Here is a 25,416-nt window from a genome sequence, read left to right as displayed (position 1 = left end):
GACTGTGGTGTTGTCAGCTCTCCAATATGAAACCATTCCTCTGTCCCGAATTCGGGCTCAAGAAATACGGTCATCGTACACATTGGCTATATAATACACAGGAAATTGTTTACCATCGGCTTTGTTGGACGATTTCATTAATAGACAAGAGTATGGTCCCTGGTAGTGTAAGGTCAATATATTGCGCAACCGCCATGGAATGACCAACACGTCCACTACAATCAACAACTATGGTTCGGTACATGTCAGTATTGAAAACGATGTGGTGAATCTGAGACAATGACCATCAGTGGCCACTGAGAATTACGGGAACTCAAGAGGGGTTTTCCTTGGAGGGATGACTCACAAGAATCTGGGAAGAGAAATGCAGGCGGGGCATCCCAGTTCATTCTGGATGGTCAGAGGCATGCGGGCTACAAGAGGGAGTCGATCGATTATATCCTCTATCCCTCCCACCACACCTGTGGCAGTGACAGTGTAGCAAGCGAGAACCGGCTTGCCTCAGTGCCATTCCGCAAGCAGCTCTCGTGGTGCAAACAAGTACGGCACACGCAGCTTCATTCCCACTGAAGGACAACAACCAACAGGTAAGCTACAGGTGGTTATGCCACTTCTAAACTAGACGACTCTCAGTTAGTCTGTAAATATGGCCTTCACACTGACTCGGAAGTTCACTGAGATTGAAGCTCGCAATTAGTAGGATTCTTTGACAGTTTAATGTGTGTACATTATTGGCTTCAACATTCACATCTTTGACATAAGTTGCGTTGCAGTGTTGCGCTAGTGTATCTGTATTTTGGACTGGGATATTGAGAAAGAAGAAACCATATCCTACGAGACAGGCACCGTCCCAGCATTTGCTTGTATTTCAGTCGAGTAGAGGGCGGACGGTATCAACGTTCTTGAATGGCGAAAGTCGAAACAATCAATAGCGGGTACCGTGAACCGTGAGCAGCTCTTAAAATATACTTAACTGTCCTGGCATCTCACCCATCGTACATTGGCCGAATTTTCGTATAAGTGTCGCGGTTTAATTTACCAGGAAAACTATGTTTTAGTACCTCATTTGGTATACCTTGTGGCTGGGGGGTGGGGGAGTGACATAACACTCCTACACCACTTCATTGATTGTATTATTTTTCTCCTTTTTTGGGGCTTTACAGTCCTTGATAAACCTTGGCCTTTTCTACTATTTTTCGCCAGTTATTTATCCCGATTTTGTTCCAGTACTTCCCAATTCCTGTATCCCATTTTCCGTAGATCTAACTCCATCTAGCCACCTGTTTCTGGATCTACTTTGCTCTCTTTATCCATCAGGATTCCTGGTAAATATATATTTTTTGGTGTCTGTATCACTCATGCGTACCGCATACTCAGCCCATCTCGGTATTACTGATTGGGTGGATACAATTGTATTTTTAACTCCTCCACTTAAAAAAGGCCTACATTTTTCTATGGCTCTGCCAACACTGAATTTTGTGAGGAAATCTCAATGGGCGCAATAATGAGGAGAAACTATCTTTTAGCGTAGCACTGAGAAAGGTTTTCGGCGGCGATGAACAGGAGAGGGCTTGTGTGGTGTGAAAAAGTATCTACAAGTTGTCGATTATGGTGTTATCTCCTGAATACAAGCTCACAGATACGCGGCGCATACCACGCAGCCAACTCGCTCGGTCGGTTGTATTAGATTACGTGATGTACTGTTCCTCATGGCTGGATGACATAACATTCCTACACTGCTTTACTGATTGTATGTTAATGACCCTAAAAAGTGCATTCTTCTGTGGTGTTCTGCTGGCTATTTCTTGTAGTCTGTATCTTATTTCGTGCGCAGATATCACTGGACACGAGCATGAAAAGAAACTGTTTTGGTATATACGTATTATATTCTTACTTTCCTAATTTAAAAAGAAACAGCAGTTTGACAAAAAGGAATATTAAGAAATTTCATGTTATTGCACGAAATGAGAGATAATTGGCACGGTAAAATTTCGTAGCATGAGACATCCAAAAACTCGTTCTTCCAGCGGAATAGTTGTCATAGGATAAACTAGCTCTAATACCCGTCGCTGACAGGTTTTGAAAACCTCATAATCACAAAGTTAGCAGAAGAACTTAATTAGACACTACTCTGTTGACCTGAACATCACATACCTAAATGGTATAGTGAGCACCAAACAAGATTTTACGGCTTAGCGAGCATATGGTCTATATTCCCCCCGGAACCCTATCGGCCCTTCTCTCTGGAGACAGCCACTGTTTTCAACAAGAAGGAATTAGAAACAGCCTCATCATCTTCTTGTTTCGTAAAGGTCGACTAAGGACCACGATATTCAATTATTGCGTTTGGGGTGGGTTTTAATGTTTTCCCGGTAATTGTGCATCCTCTGGTTGTTCTATCCTATGTCCAGAGGGTATCTGTCTTCCTTCTTGGTGGTTTGTCCTCAAGCCTCATTTGTTTAAGCATCCTCCTGAGAGATGTTCGGTCCTCTACGTCTCTTTCTGTTCGCCGCAGTTCCTGCAGATCTTTGTTTACTTCCATTAACCATGGTGAGTTGGTCTTCCAAGGGCCAAGGGGGAAGTTTCCATTACCCTTCCCGAAGGGAAGGGGCGGGCCACCTATAAGGTAACTTGGTCTTCCTCTTTTGCCTGTAAATGAGAAGCTGGTTGGTCGACCTGGCATGATGCGTCCTGCAGACGTATTCATAAAATGCTAGGCGTCTCTTCCTGGCTACGTCCGTGATTTTTTTTTCCACAATATTTGTAGAGCTCTTGGTTAGGTCGCCTTTTGTATTCGTTCCTAATATCTTCCTCAATATTTTCTCTCTCCTGGATTTCGAGCTTGTCCGTGTGTCCCTTCCTGTTGAATATTAAGACACTCTGAAGCGTACAAGGCTTCAGGCGGATGACTCTCTAGTAGTGTTTCATTTTAGTGTTACGGGAGGGGCACTTTTTATTGTAGGTGTTCTTAGTTGGTATGCCAGTTCTAGCATCATTATTATTATTATTATTATTATTATTATTATTATTATTATTATTATTATTATTTACAATCTGCTTTACGTCGCACCGACACAGATAGGTCTTACGGCGACGATGGGATATGAAAGGGCTAGGAGTGGAAAGGAAGCGGCCGTGGCTTTAATTAAGGTACAGCCCCAGCATTTGCCTCGTGTGAAAATGGGAAGCCTACTGTGTGCCCCGAACCGCACGGCCAACTCGCTCAGTCATTGTCATTACAACAAACAGGAAAGAAATGCTTTTACTTGTCTTATCGTAATTTCCAGCTTCGTTTATGAAGGAAATTCCGTGACACATGTCGTAATTCACTCATCACCAGGGCCCAGATTTTGATGTCCTAACAAATGCCGAAAATGACCTATAACATGACCCAAAATCATCAAAAAATGGCTTAGAACGGGGAAAAGTGACAGAAATATAGGAAGGAATATATATATTTACCCAAAAATACGTGCGTTATCCACATTGTCTTTAACTCGTAATGGAGAGAATACAATAAATGCCATCAAATGATAAATACAGAAACACCTGAGAGAATAATATTTCAGTCCTTTTAAAAATGCAGTTCTTACAAGCAAAATAACTGAGCTTCTGTATGTCACCCACTGATGTTCTGGATACCACGTGTTTGTCGGAACCCCACACGTTACTGAATGGTAAATCTTCTATCTGCTGCCCCTTTCACTTGACGTATTTCTCAGAAAGGTATCCGACCACGTGAAAAATATTTTCCTTCAATGGAAAGCTAAAGCTTGATATTTGGTAGAAAACTCGCACTGTGTAAACCGAAAATAACCAGCACGTACTCGGTCAGTTCAACAACCTGACTTAAATATGAATTTCTACCCATTATAGTGATAATTCCTCCCACACTCATCGCAGGCCCATCGAGATTAGAAGCAATGTCTCGTCGCTCTGATGGGATGTAGATTTCCAAACTGTTCGGATAAGGGTTGTAATAATAATAATGTTATTTGCTTTACGTCCCACTAACTACTTTTACGGTTTTCGGAGACTCCGAGGTGCCGGAATTTCGTCCCGCAGGAGTTCTCTTACATGCCAGTAAATCTAGCGACACGAGGCTGACGCATTTGAGCACCTTCAAATACCATCGGACTGAGCCAGGATCGAACCTGCCAAGCTGGTGTCAGAAAGACAGCGCCTCAACCTTCTGAGCCACGCAGCCCAGCTTCACGGTTTTCGAACTGAGAATTCTTGTTCAATGAAAGCTCGGATGTTCTTCAGATATTTTTTACCCAACGTATGTGCATAAAATTTCCTAAATAATTACGCAAAACGAAGAAAAATGACTTAAAAACAAGAATTTAATCTTACGAATTGCTGAAAATGACAAAATAATGCGGCAAAATTTAACAGAGTTACCAAACATGGCAAGAAAATGACGAAAAATTACTTAATAAATAGACTTTTCTGTAATCGGGAGAGGAGTGGGGGGGGGGGGGTTCATCAGATTGTATATATAAGTTAGTAACGTGTATGATGCACCAGTTAAAATCATCAAAATCAGCGCCCTGCTCATCGCTCTCCTAATTTTGTTTTCCTGGGCTTCAGCGATAGATTTTTTCTTTCAAATTTCCCTAAAAATAAAGGTGACAGTTGCGCGGCACATTCCTGGCAAAGTACGGGTGTATGGTTTAAATGGCGAACTTTCCGGAAATAGTTTGTAATATTTCCGCACACATACGATTTATTTATTTCAAAGATATGATTCAACAATAAAAGCTCGTTGCTCAATGGTGTAGGCTTATTTAACCATTATTATGGGTAATTTTTACTGTGAACTTCATAATCACGATCCTTGGTCACGTCAAATAAATCACGTGTCTCACTAGCATAAGTACAGAGCTCTGCTAATGACCGAGCCTTACAGGACAGAGGATGGGACAAAGGAGCTCTTGTCTCCTACCAGGTAGCTCCTTGCTCGTCCCTTGAGTGTGCCGTTGACTCTTGTTTGGCGATCACTGTATATTCCCGTGTCAAAAATGTATCCCATATACTGTAAAAGACTGGAAATTGTAATTTATATAATTTTTGTCAAATGCCCTGTTTAAATAAAACTAATATTTCTGGTGATATTTGGAATGTTGTGAAAATCATAATCGCAGACATCTCCGTTATTGTTTCCCGTACGGTGAAGATAAAAATGACACACAAATATTCGCGAATTACATCCGCACAACTTTCTTTCGTTACAACTGAATATTAACGGAAAAATTGACATTTTCTGTTTTGGTCCCCTTAAATTTGCTACGCCACTTTATACTAATTAATTAATGGTATACAGTCTAGTGCACTATTCCTGAAAGAGTAATTGTGATAGAACAAAAAACAGACGTACAAAAATTGAACTGAAACTACTGCCGTCTTTTAGCGCTGTCGTAAAGTTTACGAATATAAAATAGCAATGTTATTGGTTTTAGTTTTATGGTTTTCGGATAGACCAAAATGCCAGATTTTTCCTGCAGGAGCTCTTTCACGTAACGTTAAATCTACCGGAGGGCGAATTAATAGAATTGCTTCTACCTTCTTGTATGAGGTGTGTCTTTCGTCTTTTCCGTATGATCTCACTTGAGCACCTACAAATATCATCCGACTGAGCTAAGATCGAACCCGCCAACTAAGACTCCGGGAAATTCGATCCACACACCTTGGACATTCGGATTCCACTGCTCGTGTGCTTAACATATGAAAATAAAAGCGATCTTTTAAGTAAAAGCAAAGAAGCAAAGTCCTCTCCGTACAGGCCATGAAGACGCTTGGAGGGGTGGAAGGTAAAGGCTTCCACTATCCGTAACCTCGGCACTTGATGGGGTAAAGTGGTTAGCTCTACGCCCATGAATTAACCTGATACTCATTTTTGGTGTAGGCTGAGTGAACCTCAGGGCCATGTGCACCTCCGAAAGTGGAAATCTCATTTCTTAAATCTTACGACTTCTGGAAGGGGATTCGAACCCACGTCCTTCCGTACGAACCTAGCAGGCCTTGACCGCCTCGGCCAGGCAGCCCTTGATCTTTTAAGTACTGTGCGGTAACCTAGTACTGAATGTTGGGGAATTACAATAGTAAAAAGCAAGTTTGTAGTTTTATATGAATGTTGATATCATGATCACAGCCAAGCGACCTTCAGTTTAACGCGAATTCCGCACCAAAGGGACGCGACTTTTCGCTTCAGAAAAACTACATCCATTGGCTATGATGTGAACTGTGGCCACCTTAATCAGAAACCAGTGACAGTCCCTCACACCGCAGGGAAACTGTAATGAAAACAAGACGCGTGTGTTTATGTAACGTTTCTATGCAACACTTTCAAATGTCTTTAATAATTTACCCTCGTAGGACGAGACAAATCTGATCATCACAGAATTGCTTCCATTTCTGTGTATGAAATATTACTTTCGTCCTTTTCGTTTGAGAAATTGTCCATCTCCATGTTGTAAATGTTGAGAACTCAGCCCGAAGGCTGATTGGGTCCTCAGCTGTCATGTATGGCCTGGACGTCACTGAAGAGGCTTACAAGGAAAATTAGGAGTGATGTAGTTTGCCGTTGAATCCGTCACCGATCAAGAAGTTGTTATTTATTACATATCAGTGTGCCAAGCCCACTGAAATACTTGCACCAACCGACTCTATGAGCGACAGCTGCTGGTAGTGATTATTGTTTTAAGAGAAAGTACAACTAAACGACCATCCTCTATATAGCACTAATCAGAGAGGAAAATGGAAGAGATTAGATATATCGGCCAAAGAAAAGTGATAAAATCAACTCCCAAATTTCCCAGTCCTCGTATTGTCGGAATCGTAAGGCATCAACATTGAAACAGGAGAGGTCACTTATTTGGCTTAATTACTTCTTTCTATCTCTATAATAATAATGTTTGCTTTACGTCCCACTAACTACTTTTAACGGTTTTCGGAGACACCGAGGTGCCAGAATTTAGTCCCGCAGGAGTTCTTTCACGTGTCAGTAAATCTACAGACACGAGGCTGAAGTATTTGAGCACCTTCAAATACCGCCGAACTGAGCCAGGATCGAACCTGTGTAGTTGGGGTCAGAAGGCCAGCGCCTCAACCGTCTGAGCCACTCAGTACGAAGCATAGAGTCTCCGAGAATGACCTCCATCTTTCCCGGTTCTTGGAAATATTCCTCTCTTCTGCCCACGATTCTTCCTCAATGGTGGTACATCTTCAATTTTCGTTGGCCATCCTCTTCTCCGATCCCCTCGAGGATTGCGGTCTAGAGTCACCTTTTCCACATGTGCTTTCTGCGGTAGGCTATACCGTACTCTATGTCCAGTCCAACTCCATTTCTTCTGTTTGTTAGTACAAATTAGTGGCGCTTCAGTCCATTAACCTTGGCCAGTCAAAACGATTGCTGCCCAGCCAGATGGCCTGCAGATGCTGGAGTGTCAAGTGGTCAGCGTGACGACATACTCAGCCGTATTGTTTAGTTTTCGCGACTGGGTTCGCTATCTCTCATATCAAACAGGTCTCCAGTTGATCTCACAAGCCTCACTGAACCTATTTCCGGGACTCAGTCCAGAATTAAAATTCCTATTCTGGTCTGAAATCGAACCCGGAACTTGCAGGTATGAGACAAGGGTTGGTTCTTCCATAGGTGGTTGATTTATTATTTCCTACATCTTTTCGTTAGGTATAAATTCAGGCCATCTTACCTCCAAGATCCGGTGTAAACAAAGATCTGGAATTGGTGACTTCACATGCTCATAGCATAACTGTTTTTACACTACTTTGAGGTATTAAGGTATCGAGGTATTAATAATGAGAATAAGAATGATGGTATTGTTTTCACGTCCCACCAACTACTTTTGACGGTTTTCGGAATTCTGTCGCGCAGGAATTCTTTACTGTATCAGTAAATCTACTGACACGAGACTAGCGTATTTGAGCACCTTCAAATACCACCGGTCTGAGCTAGGATCGAACCTACCAAGGCCAGCGCCTCAACCATGTGAGTCACTCGGCCCGGCAGAAGTGATGTCCTTTCAACACGTGCTGAAATAGTGGCGAGGTTTAGTAGATTGTGGGACAACTGTGAAAGTGGTCGTCCATCAACACCAGGCGTTGTTCTTCAGTACCACTGAGGAAGTGGTACAGAAGGAAGGACGTCACATTGACTCTGATCATTGTAAGCGAATAGCTCCCCTCTCCGGACCACTTTTCTATTGTACTGCAGCTAGCTGTTTGCCTCCCACTGGTCAGTGTAGCAGCGTGCTGGCCATTTTTCTGTTTATCTCAATCGATGGAGTCGCTCTGATACATTTGAGCTGCGGGTTTGAGGACGGATTACTTTCCCGACACCTTACGATCGAGATGGAAAGTTAGCATGTAGGCTAATCATGCGTCCAATTTATTGCTATTTGTAAGTCCTATCTTGCAAAACTCACTGCAGCTGTGTAAAGAGGTACAGTACAGTAGAGAACATAAAGAGTGAGTGAGTGTTCACTATTGCTTTCCTTGCCCAACTACCCCCAACAACCACATCATTCAGTGGCACTCATTAGCGGCAATTAGGGAGAGTGTGGGGAGGGGGGAATGTCGCCCCCCACTTTGTGGAGAAAATATTACATTATTACTCCATTTTAGCCGGCTAAAATTAGGAACTACAGGAATTATTAAGAAAAACAGCAATTTGTACAAGCCCTGCTGTCTTATCAGCTAATTCTTTCCTTTATTTTTTTTTAGCGGAAATACCCACAAAATGTCTTTCGCCCCAGCTAAGGGATTTGTATAGCGCTGGGTATATGTTTGCCAAGGGACTCTGAGGTATGATTCACCCGCTTGCCGCGCGCATTCGTCGGTCTGGCAGTCTCTTTATTGTCTGTTAGTTTCTTAGTGTGTAGTCAAATGTTAAATGATTTTAATTGTATAATCACGCCATATTTCTTTTAATTGTAATACATGTGTAATATTGTTTCTTTGATGAAAGTTTTATTGTATCGGGCGAGTTAGCCGTGTGGTTAGGGGCGTGCAGCTGTGAGCTTGCGCCCGGGAGATAGTGGGTTCGAACCCCACTGTCAGCAGCCCTGAAGATGGTTTTCTGTGGTTTCCGATTTTCACACCAGGCAAATTTTGAGGCTGTAACTTAATTAAGGCCATGGCAACTTCCTTCCCACTCCTAGCCCTTTCCTATTCCGTCGTCGCCATAAGACCTATCTGTGTCGGTGCGACGTAAAGCAGCTAGCAGAAAAAATGTTTTATTGTATAGTATTGAATCAATATCTCAAAAAAAATATTATTACCTCACTTAAGTTGGTAAACTATCAGTTCTTACCTCTGTCAAAATTCGCTCGGAGAGCATTAACAAACTTACCGTTTTGCAGCTTGAAAAGATGTATATTAACCCCCCCCCCCCCCCACGGTCGTCTTCCGCTTTATCCCACAAACCCGGTACTGTTTGTTGCCTGTATTTTCCCCCCGCACTTTTAATTCGCAATCGCCGCTACTGAATATAACTTACTTAGAACTACCGATACCAAAGCAGTTTGCATACTTCCACACTAACCTTAAATAAGACGGCCATCCAGAAAATGAAAACTATATTTTTCTCTAGCCTGGAACAAGCATTTGAAAATTGACTGCATTTACCAAAAAAATGGGAAGAGAAGCGATGGTGGGGATCATTGTTTTAAGGTGAGTTACAAATAGGAAACCATCCTATCTTAATACTAATGAGAAATGGAAAATGAAAGGGTCCGACCATTCGAAGAATAGAGATGTCGGTGAAGGAAGGGAAGGATCACGAAATGAGACTCGCCGGGCTGAGTGACTCATCTGCACCATCACAAGGTGAATACACTGAGACAGTTCTCGTCGTAATTCCTCCAACTGCCACATCATTCGCTCATTTACGTGCCTAACAGAAACTATGTTGCGTGCAATAGTACTGAAAAGCTCTACTCCACACTCTGCCTTTCCATTTTTACCACCACATCCAAAAGCATCCTCTTTGCTGACTCAGCCAGTTGTACTTTCTTTCTTCTATAAGCCCCATTAATATTGATAGATCCCCATCGAATTCCATTTCGTTCACCAAGTTGTTACCAAGAAGTCTCTCGCCAGTCAAATGGGAGTGGGACTCCGTTACTCCCATAGGTCCGAGGCTTGCTTAAAATGTTCTGAGCTCTGTAGATTAATGTAGCAGGATGCTATCCTATTTACAGATAGTCGAAGTGAGGATCTCTTCTCTACAGGGTTAGGGAATGTATAGTCCTAGCCGTCTGAGCACAAGGAGAGCCATGACTCAGAATATGTCCGAGATGCCCACTCTCATTCCCTAGCAACTGGTATCCCGACTCCCAGGACCACTTACTAGGCCACTCAGCCGTTGCGCATGGTTCACGAACTAGGACGTGACTACAGTAACCAACGCCATGAAAACACCCATTCTGGCCTTCTGACCCTAACTTGGCAGGTTGGATCCTGGCTCAGTCCGGTGGTATTTGAAGGTGGTCAAGTACGTCAGCCTCATGTCGGTAGATTTACTGGTACGTTAAAGAACCCCTGCAGGACTAAATGCCGGCGCCTCGGCGTCTCCGGAAACCGTAAAAGTAGTTAGTGGGACGTAAAGCAATTATTATTATTATTATTATTATTATTATTATTATTATTATTATTATTATTATTATTATTATTATTACTAAAATGAGACTCCATGAGCTCCGTAACCTGATACTGTTGGAATTAGAAGAAAAAGGGGGTCGGATCGAAAACAGACATGACAAGCATCGCATACGTAATGCCAGAAAAAGCTATGATACTCGTCGCCAATCCATGCTCCCCTAGTCCAGTGGTGGTGGTGATTACTGCTTTAAGAGGACGTACGACTAGGCAGCCATCCTCTCAGGACTCTGAAGTCACCAGGGTTACGACATATAACCTAGGTAGCATCTATCACTGCTCTCCCATGTCACCTGACTAACACTAAACGGAAGAGGTCCCACACCGTCGGAAAAGAACAAGAGTTGACGAAGAGGGATCGAACAGGATAGATGAAAGTGAAGAGCCTGGCACAAGTAAGAGGAAACAATGCCAGGGCATCATGGTAGCCAACCCACGCTCCCATGTTAAAAGCGCCTGGGACCCCTTTTAGTCGCCTCTTACGACAGGGAAGGGACACCGTGGATGTTATTCTACAGGGTGATAATATATAAATGGTGACTTACATCAGTATTGCTTAATCTCGTAAAACAGGTCGCAAAACCGTAAAACGCAGTTTTATATTTTGGAAATACTATGGTTAAGTAGGTATAGAAATATAAATGAACTATGTTATAGGCCTAGCAACTAATTCGCTTTCTCCACAGCTTCGTCCTGCATATTAAAAAACAGGAGTCGCCACTGATTATTAGTTCGTTTGTTGTTTAACGTCGCACTAACATATCGGTGACGGTGATGGTGGGATTCGGAAGGGCGAGGTGAAAGTAGCGCCCATGGCCTTAATTAAGGTATAGCCTTGACATTTGCTTGCCGTGAAAATAAGGAATCCGCGAGAAACCATAGTCAGGATTGCCCACGGTGGGTAATTTCCCTGAAGTAAGCTTACAGCTACAGGGTCCCTACCGCGTAGTAAACACGCTGGGTAACTTTTGTGTACAAACAAGCTCACCTGTGGCCTTGAAGAATGCCGCCGTCATAGAAGCTTCCCCGCCCGGTTCCATTCCCGGATCTGCCACAAGGGCCTGGAATGGGGGGCGCAAATCTTCGTCAACGTAATTGTGAAGAGAAGTGGCATGTGTTTGTCCCATTCAAATTCAGACGAAGATCGGGACTGTTAGTTAGCATAAAGAGAATGCCAGGCTCAGTTAATGGCCTTGTGGCCATCACTCCACGCCCCCAATATGAGAGTCCCTGCGGGTTAACTGTTTGGCTCAGCTTCGGAGTGCTGGCTGGTGACCATTTAGCAAATGTTCCTTCGTTCTCTTTCCACCCCGACATCAGTAGGAGACTTCTTTTCCATGCCTTTGTAGCCCTTCGCTTCCTTTTGTCGATACCTTCATCCTTCGAAGAGTCGGACTTCTTAGATTTATTTTCTGATTAGTTTGTCCAGTTGTAATTCCTCCTAAAGAAAATGACCATCACCGCCACAACACACGGTACGAATACTGCAACCAAGTACTGATTTCACTCACACACATCATGAGAGGTTCTTGACTCCGTTGTCCCAGGCTACTTACATGAAGCAACAACAACAAACTTTAAGGTTTCCATTAGCCTATCACATTGCGGTAAAGTTGTGGTAGGCTCTTGGTTCGAGACCTGTCAAGTAAGTACGTTGCGTTTTTCTTTCAGAGCATAAATGTCAATATAATTTATTCTAAATTGAGACAGATAATACTGAACGAGTTGGCCGTGCGATTAGAATCGCGCAACTGTGAACTTGCATTTGGGACATAGTGGGTTCGAACCCCACTGTCGGCATCTCTGACGATGGTTTTCCGTGGTTTCCCATTTTCACACCAGGCATATGCTGCGGCTGTACTTTAACTAAGGCCACGGCGGTTTCCTTCCCCTTTCCTATGTCATCGTCGCAGTAAGACCTATCTGTATCGGTGCAACGTAAAGCATATTGTAAACAAACAAAAAAAAAAAGGAAAAAAAGATGATTGTAACACCACTTGGAGATTAGTCACTATGACCCGTATTTGCCATCGTCAGTTACTTTTACTATCTATGTATTAATGTTCTAAATCGCCTTTTTCGCCATTTTATTTTTTTCACTGGAAATGAAAGCTTGAAGTCTCTACTTCAAAATGAGATATAATTGATACATATATTCCAATTGTAAGTATCCGAAAATAGAATTTAAATAGCCTCGTGCGCGCTTGATAAGGGGCGTGGCTGCAGTGTCCTGCTTACATATGAACATCTCGTCAGGTTTTCTTTTCGAAATGTACCTCTTTGGTGCGACATGCCTCCTGAGTATATAGTTAGTAGTTCTGACCAACAGATGTCAATACTTGTATATTCCAAAGACTTTTATTTAATTGCTAGGGACCAGATATAAACAAAAGATGTCAGCTTCGCTGCTTGCTTGTTGTTTTAAGGGGCCTAACATCGAAGGTCATCAGCTTCCTTGAGGCCAAGTTGTCTTTCACATTGTGACCAAAGAGTTTGTTTCTCTGCTAGTGTGTATAAAAGGGGTTCTAAAAGCCGATGTGGAGCAAAGAAAAAGAGAACAGTTCATGAAAACAGACATAGAAAGGTGAATGTCAGTGTTACTTGTGCTGTCAGTATAAATAGCGAGAGTAGAGTGTCGGCCTCCGGATCCCAAGATAGCGGGTTCAAACCCGGCAGAGGTAGTCGGATTTTTGAAGGGCGGAAAAAAGTCCATTCGACACTCCATGTCGTACAATGTCGGCATGTAAAAGATCTCTGGTGATACATTTGGTATTTACCCGACAAAATTAATTAAATCTCAGCCATAGACGCCCAAGAGAGATCCGGTTTACTCTAGGTCCGCTAGATGGCAGACAGAGTAAACCGGAACGTCGAAATTGACGAGCAGACAGCCAGATGGCGTCAAATCGAAAAGTCTGCAAACGGTAGCTGAGGCCATACGATTATTATATTATTATTATATTATTTGATAGTACTTCTCTGTTGAAACTTTCATCTGAAAATATTGAATCTGATAGTGTTAGTGACATTTACAATATCATTATTGACATAGAGTGTTTTACACATATATTACCTGCACTAGCTTGCCCTAGTTGCTTCAGTTGTAATACAGTTTTTGTAAAAAAAAAACCTACAATTCTGAGATTTGGTTGGGGAATGTCCCTTGCATTGTTCTGGAGTAACTGTGATTATGAATTCCCCAAATGACAGGAGCACTCATCCATAAGAGGCAAAATTATTTGGAATTGCTTTACGTTCCAACACAAGCAGTATTCACGCCATGTCAAATGGCATATGGGCCACATTGTACCATTTGACAGCAACAAAGGACCATCCCACACACCATAGGTGTCCTGTAGGAGCTGACAGCTGGTGATTTTATCAGCGAGCTAAAGTAAATAATGAGATAGAAAAATTTAAATTCAAACCAGGCCTGCTATTTGACATTCTTCAAGCAGTGAAGCCTATATATGAGCAACTCACCGACCCAGGAATGCTTTCTAAGTCTGGACTGACTCAAAATAATGAATCATTTAATGCCATGGTATGGAGAAGGTGTCCTAGGGAGACATAAATGTGGGGCTTGATACCTTAAAATGAGGAGTGATGGATGCTGCTTGCCATTTCAATTGGGGAAACAGAGTGGAAATAGAAATAATGAAGAGGATGGGAATTACTCCTGGCAAGTACACATCATCTGGTGTACTTGAAGCTGATGCAGTACGGTTGCCCAAAGGTACAAATCAAAGTACTGCAGAACAGAAACAGAGGAGGCAGTACTTGAGAGGCAGAAGAAAACTGAAAGAAGACAAAAACTTCTAAAAGAGAGTCCAATCTATGGAGCAGGCAAGTTTTAAAGTGGCCAAGTAAGTGGGTTATGTTCACAACTTAGTTCTAAAACTTCAGTCTGTTTTTCTTGAATGTAATTTTTTGCACACCCTCCTACATTTCAAATACATTTAAATATCCTTAAAATTGAGATAGAAAACTCAATGATAGATTAAATTAAATCTAATGAATGTGGGAATGTTGCAAACTAGTACTTTGTTAATATTATTATTATTATTATTATTATTATTATTATTATTATTATTATTATTATTATTATTATTATTATAAGCATTTTAACAAGGATGATTATTTTTAAACTTTTGTCAAAAATTATGTCTAGCTCCCTTTCTGTTTTTGATAATTAGAAGATCATAGTTCACAACATTATATGAATGAAATACTTCAACTTGGCGAAAACAATTTCAAGATTATAACATTTTTGGAAATTTTATGACATTTTGAAAATTGATGTGTTTTTTAATTAAATAAGAATAAGGCAGAAAATGTTGATTGCATTATACAAAATTGTTAGTCTAATATTTTGTGTTTTATGGTACGAAACTCAGAAAACTCGGTTAAGAATTTTGGATTTTCCTTCGAAACGTTAAAACATACCTTACTTTCCAAAACTTGTATAATGCCATTATCTCGGATAACGCTCACGTCTGTATTTACCACAACATTGATTATCTCTGTTTACCAAGTTTTCAAGGTTTCAATCTGAATTTGAACCTTAAATTTTTCATGCTGATGCACGGAAAACAAATGACTACGTGTTGCCGCCCTTATCGAAATTCAAACAAGTTTTTTTAAATACGTTCAGTGTTTGCAAGTAAGATAAATTATATCCACTGTTAACCAGAAACGAAGAGAGAAGTGTAATATGGCGTTCCAAGTGAAGAAATTGGTCTTGAATTTGGTGCCAGAATTATCATAGAGAATAAGAAAACAAATTACAGCTTGACGCAAGTGCGATAACAGTTATAAGTTGAAAACAATGTTCTCTCACCCATTGGTAACTAATGTAGATATCGAGCTCGAATTATTATTATTATTATTATTATTATTATTACTTGCATGTACAGCTATGAAGTGTACATTCATTTAGTATTAGTACTGTTATTATTTACGTAGTTGAATGATCGTATTTTGTGTGAGGTTATGTCATGAACATGTGTTGTACATAGACATTGATATCAGTTCCGTTAATGTAAATACCTGTAAATTAATATTATGTAATTTATTCTTACCTGTATATATAAATTGTAATCCATAACTGGGAAACGCACTGTAACTTCCAGAATGGTATAGGCACGAGAGCAATGGAGAATATTCTATACATTGTAATCTATGTATTGGACAGTCTAGAATATTCAAGAAGGTAGCTTTTTTTATAACGCAACTTCTAGAAGTCTGGCCAGCACATGTATAAAGAGGCGATCTTGACGGTGAAGTTAGTTACTGTTGAATTGTGGTTTGGAAGTTATTGGAAGAGAGTTATTGTTTAGTAGCACGTGGCTGACATGCCGAGTTAGGCAGTCTCCATGTTGAAATGATCAGTAGTCATCTGTGTTTCAAAGTGTAACCTCTGTGGTATTTGGTGTTACTTGTTAACTGTTTAAATATGGCGGCTTTGTTGATATTCTACAAGTGAAGTGTTTTTATTTTGTGATACGGTGATTAAGGTTATGTGTGTGTTAATTTGTAAATACGGGCGAATAAAATTAATTGTACCAACTGACAGCATCTCGTGTGCGTCTTTGTGAATACGTTACGCTTACACATTGTATATTTCACTCAGAAATAAGTCAATATTCCTCAGTTCTTCATTAAAAATCCATCCAGTCGTGTAACAAATAAGATATAAGCTATAATCGAGAATTCATCTTAGGCCTACCTATGTGTTGGAAATTCCAGGATATGTTCGATCATCAACGGTGTCGAAGCTTTAAATAACCTAAAATGTATTTAAGTATCAGTGTCATCGTAGTCCTAAAAGTACGTAGCGCGTTCTTTTTATCCACCTAGGATGTTTTATTGCACAATCTTGGTCATAGTCCCCGTCGCTGTGATTTTTTTCTGTCAGTTAAATATTGCAGCAGTCTACGAGCTGTCATCTTGAACAGTTATTATCTTAGATTTCCTATTTTACCGGCTAACCATTCCCCGGTAAAATTTTAAACCAATATAATAGGCTACTCATTATCTGAGAAAATGTTATTGGTGAATACAAATTTAAGTGTTACCTCAGTTTTTGAAGCTTTTACTTGCATTGATGAATACGGGCATAAGACTGGTAAGGGCTACTCCGTGGCATCGAAACTAGTTATCATATTAACCCTGTAGTGTATGAACAATATCAAACTTGGTGCAGATGAGGCCCATATGGACGATCTGCACCTGTGAGCAGTGGATCCTCTCAAGGAAGAAATTTACTGCTAAGGACGGCACAAACACTCAGTTCCCGCGTCAGAGGAATTAACCAAAGAAGGTTTAATTCCTGACCCGTCCTGAAATCTGACCCAGGGTCCCTTGGTCTAAAGGCTAGCATGCTAATCAGTAGCCTTAAAAATATGTGCAAATACATATGGGCTTCATCTTAATGAAACTTTTAAATTGTATTTTTCATGTTAAATTAAGATGATTTTAGCATGTTTGTTTCTAAATATGTGGGCATGTTTTAGACATTTGAGCATATTTCGATCTTTAAGGTATATTCAGAGCATATTTTTGGACGTCGATAAAATATAATATGTAGCAGACCATAGTCGCGCGGGGTGTTGGTGTCACCACACTAACTTTTAACCGGCTATGTGTTGTTTTTGAAGTTTGCTTGACTTCGTAAGACATTCAGTACCTTGAACTTTACGAGTTTCAGGTAATGGACTCCATTGAAAGTGAGACTGCATGTATCACTGAAGCAAGGCAAGCCTTGGCTGCACCCAGTGTACATAACAACCTTGTGTACATAAAATTTTAAGAAAATCATAGTCTTTGCAAAAGCATCAAGCAATTGGAAACACAGTGCCTCACAGTCTGAAAGTGCTTGATGCTGCCAGCAAAAGTTTGAACGCAGATAGTAGAATAGATAAGTGATGTGAAGCAGAAAATGGAAAATACCCTTACAAAACATAATGGACTTGAAGCTAAAGGCAATTAGCAAAATCCTTCAAGATTCTGATGGTGATGTGGACATCAACGTTAGCTTATCGTCCGATGATTAGGTTTTGTCCCATCACTTCGTATGATGTTGAAAGGACATTTTCTGTACTTAAGTACATTTTACAGACAGAGAAATAAACTTAATCCAAAAATTGTGGAGAAAATTATAGTATCTCAGAGCTGCACTAAATCAGTTTGGGATGAAAACTTTTTAAAAAATTAGGAAGAATGTGCTCGAGTGTTTAAGCAATAAGGTGTTTACCGTTATGATGGAAAACTTTAATATTTCGAGATATGTTGATGCGCTTTTCTCGTATTCTACAACAGCAAACTTTAAGACTCAGTTCACATCTATATTCACAGTACATAAAAACACAAACCCCATGGCACTACAGCCCTTGAAGGGCCTTGGCTTCCCAAGCGACCGCTGCTCAGCCCGAAGGCCTGCAGATTACGAGGTGTCGTGTGGTTAGCACGATGAATCCTCTCGGTCGTTATTCTTGGCTTTCGAGGCCGGGGCCACTATCTCACCGTCAGATAGCTCCTCAATTCTAATCACGTGGGCTGAGTGGACCTAGAACCAGCCCTCAGGTCAAGGTAAAAATCTCTGACCTGACCGGGAATCGAACCCGGGGCCTCCGGGTAAAAGGCAGGCACGCTACCCCTACACCACGGGGCCGGCATTCACAGTACATAAAACTTTAAAAAATCATAGTCTTTGCAAAAGCATCAAGCAATTGAAAATGCAGTGCATGGAGCTGCCTGACAAATTCTGAAAGTGCTTGATGCTGCCATCAAAAGCTTGGACGCAAGTAGTAGAAAAGATTGATAGTGATGTGGAGCAGAAAATGGAAAATATCCTTGCGAAACATAGTGGACGTTATGTTAATGTCCTAGTAATGAATGCACTGTACTTATTTCTGTATTTCCAAACGTTTAATGCTGTAGAATCTATATTGTGTTGCGTGCCTGTTTTTTTTTTTTTTTTTTTTTTTTTTTTTTTTTTTTTTTTTTTTTTTGAGTTAGGCTTATTTATTAATATTATAAGTTTAAATTTAATTTTGTTTCCTTTTTGATGTAGTTAAACGTTGCCCTTTTGGCAATCCAGAATGTCTGCAAAGTCGTCGAATTTCTCAATAAATATATAGCGCACTATAAAATGTCCAATTATGCATTTATATGCTAAAGAATTATGAATATTTTTTCTACATGTTCTCCATGCCAGCTACAAAAAAGTGTTGGCATATTAGAATTTTTCAGGTCACTGGCACTTCCTTCTTGGATTTAATACACTGACTGACAGAGCAAATGCAACACCAAGAAGGAGTGGTCAGAACATTATGCCAATTGCAGGGTAGACTGACGTCACTGAGGTATGCTCATGATGTGAAATGCGCCGCTGTGCTGCGCACGTAGCGAACGATAAATGGGACACGGCGTTGGCAAATGGCCCACTTCGTACCGTGATTTCTCAGCCGACAGTCATTGTAGAACGTGTTGTCGTGTGCCACAGGACACGTGTATAGCTAAGAATGCCAGGCCGCCGTCAATGGAGGCATTTCCAGCAGACAGACGACTTTACGAGGGGTATGGTGATCGGGCTGAGAAGGGCAGGTTGGTCGCTTCGTCAAATCGCAGCCGATACCCATAGGGATGTGTCCACGGTGCAGCGCCTGTGGCGAAGATGGTTGGCGCAGGGACATGTGGCACGTGCGAGGGGTCCAGGCGCAGCCCGAGTGACGTCAGCACGCGAGGATCGGCGCATCCGCCGCCAAGCGGTGGCAGCCCCGCACGCCGCACGCCACGTCAACCGCCATTCTTCAGCATGTGCAAGACACCCTGGCTGTTCCAATATCGACCAGAACAATTTCCCGTCGATTGGTTGAAGGAGGCCTGCACTCCCTGCGTCCGCTCAGAAGACTACCATTGACTCCACAGCATAGACGTGCACGCCTGGCATGGTGCCGGGCTAGAGCGACTTGGATGAGGGAATGGCGGAACGTCGTGTTCTCCGATGAGTCACGCTTCTGTTCTGTCAGTGATAGTCACCGCCGACGAGTGTGGCGTCGGCGTGGAGAAAGGTCAAATCCGGCAGTAACTGTGGAGCGCCCTACCGCTAGACAACGCGGCATCATGGTTTGGGGCGCTATTGCGTATGATTCCACGTCACCTCTAGTGCGTATTCAAGGCACGTTAAATGCCCACCGCTACGTGCAGCATGTGCTGCGGCCGGTGGCACTCCCGTACCTTCAGGGGCTGCCCAATGCTCTGTTTCAGCAGGATAATGCCCGCCCACACACTGCTCGCATCTCCCAACAAGCTCTACGAGGTGTACAGATGCTTCCGTGGCCAGCGTACTCTCCGGATCTCTCACCAATCGAACACGTGTGGGATCTCATTGGACGCCGTTTGCAAACTCTGTCCCAGCCTCGTACGGACGACCAACTGTGGCAAATGGTTGACAGAGAATGGAGAACCATCCCTCAGGACACCATCCGCACTCTTATTGACTCTGTACCTCGACGTGTTTCTGCGTGCATCGTCGCTCGCGGTGGTCCTACATCCTACTGAGTCGATGCCGTGCGCATTGTGTAACCTGCATATCGGTTTGAAATAAACATCAATTATTCGTCCGTGCCGTCTCTGTTTTTTCCCCAACTTTCATCCCTTTCGAACCATTCATTCTTGGTGTTGCATTTGCTCTGTCAGTCAGTGTATTTAAATGAATAGGCCTACAGATTCCAGACCAATCACTACACCGAGTGAGTTGGCCGTGCGGTTAGAGTCGCTGAGCTGTAAGCTTGCATTCGGGAGATAGTGGATTCGAACCCCACTGTCGGCAGCCGTGAAGATGGTTTTCCGTAGTTTCCCCATTTTCACAGCATGCAAAAGCTGTGTTTGTACCTTAAGGCCACGGCCGCTTCCTTCCCACTCCTAGCCCTTTCCTACCCCATCGTCGCCCTGAGATCTGTGTGTGTCGGTGTGACGTAAACCAAAAAACACTCACTACAACAATATCAAGGTTGACCTGAATGTCCCAGAAAGTGTGTGCGGCTGATGATCTGATAATGTTCTTGATTTTACGTGGCACTGACTATTTTTACGGTTTTCGGAGACGCTGAGGTGCCGGAATTTTGTTCCGCCAGGAGATTTTTCTCGTGCCTGCAAATCTACCGACACCACACAAGGGTGGCGTATTTGAGCAAGTTCAAGTAGGCCTACCACTGGACTGAGTGTAAAACGAACCCGCCAACTTGGACACAGAAAGCAAGCGCTCTACCGTCTGAGACACTCAGCCCTCCCCGAAAGTATCTGTCAGGTCATCAGGCAGAAGGATGGTTGGATCCTCAAACAGCACCACCAAAGGCTATGTGGTTATAGAGAAACCGCAAAAACCAATGGTGGTGCCAAAATGAGACGCACTAAGCAAGATGGGAGCAAGGTAGTTTCCCATTTATTTCCTCACTGGGGAAGAACGTGCTATTGTGCCATAGGAGTAGCAGTTTCCACAACACTCAGGCGCACAAGTCCTGCTCTGAATGTCATTACTTCAGAAGCTTGCATGCTGTCGCAGCCATACATTGGACTGAGACTTCTGTGGAAGCTACATTTTTCTCTGGCCTGTGCCAAGAGACACATGAAAATAGCTTCATCCATCAAGAAACAGTATCAGACGAAATGTGTTTTAACCAGGGCCGGATTAAAAGGGGGGCTAAAGGGGCTGCAGCCCCTGGCCCCGCGTGCCAAGGGGCCCCGGCCCTTGGCCGAACCTAAAATTGTATAAAAAGGCCTGCTGCTCCACCTCCGTGCATGTATATGAATATTTACGCTCGCAAAATATCGAACACGCACTCTTCCTTCCTTCTTATCAGCTGTCCGCGTTAGTATTTCATCACTGCTAGAATCAATTACCGTCCGGAGACACGAATCCTCGCTACTTACGCACTGTAATTATTGTAAAGGTTATTGTTGACAAAAATTTTAATCTGGCAGCTTGCGAGTACGGGCAGAGGGGGAAGGGGGTGAAGAGGTCTAGGAAGTGAGCGGGAGGGGACAGGGGAAGCACGCTGGAATGCGCATGCTATACTATATCTTTGCATCAGGAAGAGAACTTCCAGTTCACCTGTGATTATTGAACCATTCGTAAGTTACAACTGTAATGTTCTTGTAAAATGGATAGAAAATATCCTAGTGGTGCCAAAAAACGTAAGTTCTGTTTTGTATGTCGATTTGATAGTGATGATGAGACAAATGTAAAATATGTTTTGGGATTATGAAATATTAACATGAAAAATAGAGAAAAATTATAGTCTATTTCAATACTTCCCTGTTCATTAATTTAAGTGCAAGTAGTCCTATAACGACTTCAGTATGCTAGTCTGACGTGATGTTACGAAGAAGGGGCCCCACATTTTTAAATAGCCCAGGGCCCCCAAACACCTTCATCCAGCACTGGTTTTAACTATCCAATTAGTCACAAACTTGTTCAGTATATTGTGTACTAGCATACTACTATTGTCCTTTGCGCGGGATTTGGTAATCGATTCAAGATTCCTTCATGAATGTATGCGAAGTTTAGCACGGCATGTTAAACTAATATTCGTCTATTAATATTTAGAAATTTCATGATCCGTATTGAAGTGGGATTACAATCTTTTTTAAAAATTAAAAATTAAGAGGGTTCCTCCTATTCAATACAAAGATGTTTATTAATGTGAACGATATGTGATTCTTTCACATTAATAAACATCTTTGTATTGAATAGGAGGAACCCTCTTAATTCTTAAATTTTTAAAAATTGTAATAATCCTCTACTAAAGCACGTAACGTGAAGTGTACGATAAAGCTGAGCAAAGTGGAGACAGAATGAGGACGATCACAGAGTTTATTGAACGGTACAGCTCCTAGTCCGAAGTTGTGTGAAATTCTCCCTAATTCACGGTTACATATTGTAGTTAATCTGAAACCAGCTGTGGTCAAGACCCATGAAACCAATCGCTGACGATAACCTCTCTTATTATCTGTTCTATCAAAAAGAATAAAATGGCTTCATAGGTAAACCCTTTAATTAAACTTGAAATGTCACGACAGCCTGTAAAATATTCCATTAATGGCATCTCCCTTCTTAATCCTCGTATCGGAATGATGCACACGAGAAAAAGCCTCTTCACTGATGCCTTGGCCATCTATGACAGCTGATGGCAGAGCTGTTGAGGATCCAACCAGCCTTAGGGTTGAAGACAACATACATACATACATACATACATACATACATACATACATACATACATACAATGGCATCTCCCTTATTAATCCTCGTATCGGAATGATGCACATGAGAAAAATTTAGAAGCTTATTTCCATTAAATTTGGTTGTGGGAGTGCAAAATCACGGTTTCGGTTCCGTATAAACCCCCAATAAATTCAGGGATTTAGAAACAATATTGGCCCTAAAACCTACCCATGGACAGGTGGATTCTAAATATGAAGTTTGGTAGAAATATATCCAGTAGTTTTCATACCATAAGAACTCAGACAACGACATCAAAGCTAAAACACATGCAGATGGTCATTACTATACCTGAAACGTATAACTGAACGAAAAGTTTGCCAAAATAGTCGATATAGGCCTACAGACACACGGTCGTTACGATTTCATTCATATCGATAAAATGACCAACAGAGTTAACGTTGTTCAGAACTATAATGCACACAGATGATTCTTAACTGCACATTTCTTCTTCTTTTTTGTGGGGGGGGGGGTTGACACGTGATGTGGATTTGGTTAAGTTTTTCGTCCGGATGCCCTTCCTGACTCTATGATGTGGCGCTATGTATTTACTGATGTGTGATTTTTTGTTGTGGTTGGTAGGGAATTTAACCATACGCAGTTGAAATTCCCATCCCAGCCGTTAATCGAACCCGGGCCCCTCCGAACGGAAATGCGACGCTCACCATTAAGCCAGAGAGCCGGACTCTACATTGCAGATTCATTACTGTGTATTAAATGATGATTAGGTATAAATTTACTTTATGTGATGTAGCAATAAACTCGGTTTCGTTTGATTGTATAATAATTTTTGGTCACGTTTTAATCACTGCCGCCTCTGCCCGGTATGTCCAGTTAACGAACAGAGAAACACCGCCAATTATACTTTAATGGTACACTCAACGTGAGGCTCTGAACGAAAAACCCCATTCCTGCAGGTAATTAATTTACTAGTCGAGTTTAACATCATCTTCCTTAATAGATGTGCTTACAGAGGCCTAATTTGTGCCGGAAGTGGGGCTTGTTTGAGAGTGATGTAGTGGTTAATACTGTCAGCCCCAAGCGCTTATTGATTACACAAGAGCACGTCATGATATATGTACATCGTGGTAGGAACTGCCAATAATGCAAGGTGAAGTAGACGACCTTGGATAACATTTCACTCCCTATCCCCAGCATTTTAAATGGAGCAGGTTCTGTGCTGTGGTGTGTCAACTCCCAAGTGATGAGGAATGTTCAACATGCGGCAGCGGATTTTCGCATGCCGATGTCTGCTGCTGGCGAGACGCAATTACCAGGCGAACATTAAAGCAAACAGCGATTCTGCACCTCAGAGAATTTGTGGGGCCAAAACGCTGAGCAAGGAATAGGACTGATATATAGATAGATACAATGACATGCGAGAAGTCATGGGACAGGAATATTTAAAGGTAATAGTCGGGGGCGCCTCCGTACCGTGACATCTTGGAAGTGTCCAGACCTGTATCAGATGTGATCTGACATTTCGAGAGCGAGTATAAACACAGCCTGTGCTGGTCGTGGCAAGGCGAAGTGAATTATCGTCTTTCGAACGGGCCATGATAGTGGGGCCTAGAGAGAGAGGGAACATTACACTGTCGAACATTCTTCGATTGACGGTGTCACGTAAGTATCTGGAATAGCCACAATGAACAGTGCAGTGGCCGACCACGAATGCTTAATGACCGCGAATTAGCGGCGTCTGGCTAGAATTTTCCGTGGTAAAAGACTAGCCACACTGTCTCAAAAACATCTACATTCCATGTAGGAGGTACGAGACACATATCCAGCCGGTCAGTGGAGCGTTCTTTACTCGGTTGGGTATGAGAGCAGAAGACCTATCAGAGTGCCCTTGTTAACACCACAACACTGGGCACAGCGTCTCACCTGGACGCGTGACGTTGCTAATTGGGCCCTAAACGACTGGCGACATTTGACGTGGTCCGATGAGTCACAGTTCCAACTGTTTCGAGCTGGTAGTGGGGTTTAGATATGGCATAAGCCCCCATGAAACAGTGGACCTAGTTGTTAACAAGGCACCATACAGGCTAGTGGTAGCTCAATAATAGTGTGGGGTGTTTTCACGTGGCATGGACTGTATCCGCTGATCTACGTGAACAGGTCGTTGACCAGTGACTGCTACGTTGAAATGCTTGATGATCACTTGTAGTCCTTCATGGACTTCACGTAGTCCTACAACGATGAGATATTCCAGCAGGGTAATGCACCGTACTACTACTAACATTTTTTCATTCCTCCCCTGAAGGGGGAGGCGGTCCTCTTAGACAGTGACGCCGTCTCTCAGGCAGGGAGATTTGCTACGGTGGAGGAGATGCATGGAGAAGGCGAGGGAGTTGGCGGCCGTAGCCTATACTAGGAACTGTTCCGACATACGCCTCGGTGCAGGAGAATGGAAAACGACGGAAAAATATTCTCAGGACAGCCGACGGCTGGGG

At 42.3% G+C, this 25,416-nt stretch overlaps 1 protein-coding gene across 2 annotated transcripts in view; it reads left to right on the top strand.

The window, feature by feature from the left end:
* Positions 1-444: 444 nt before the first annotated feature.
* The window catches only part of LOC136871800 (aromatic-L-amino-acid decarboxylase), a 151,265-nt gene continuing 126,293 nt past the window's right edge, over positions 445-25,416 (top strand). For both annotated transcript variants that reach the window (XM_067145399.2, XM_067145402.2), the window contains exon 1: positions 445-587. The gene's annotated coding sequence lies outside the window, so the exon portion shown is untranslated. The remainder of the gene's footprint in view (positions 588-25,416) is intronic.

Source organism: Anabrus simplex, chromosome 4, assembly GCF_040414725.1.
Source record: "Anabrus simplex isolate iqAnaSimp1 chromosome 4, ASM4041472v1, whole genome shotgun sequence".
Classification (NCBI taxonomy): Eukaryota; Metazoa; Arthropoda; class Insecta; order Orthoptera; family Tettigoniidae; genus Anabrus; species Anabrus simplex.
This window is presented reverse-complemented; position numbering and strand designations above follow the sequence as displayed.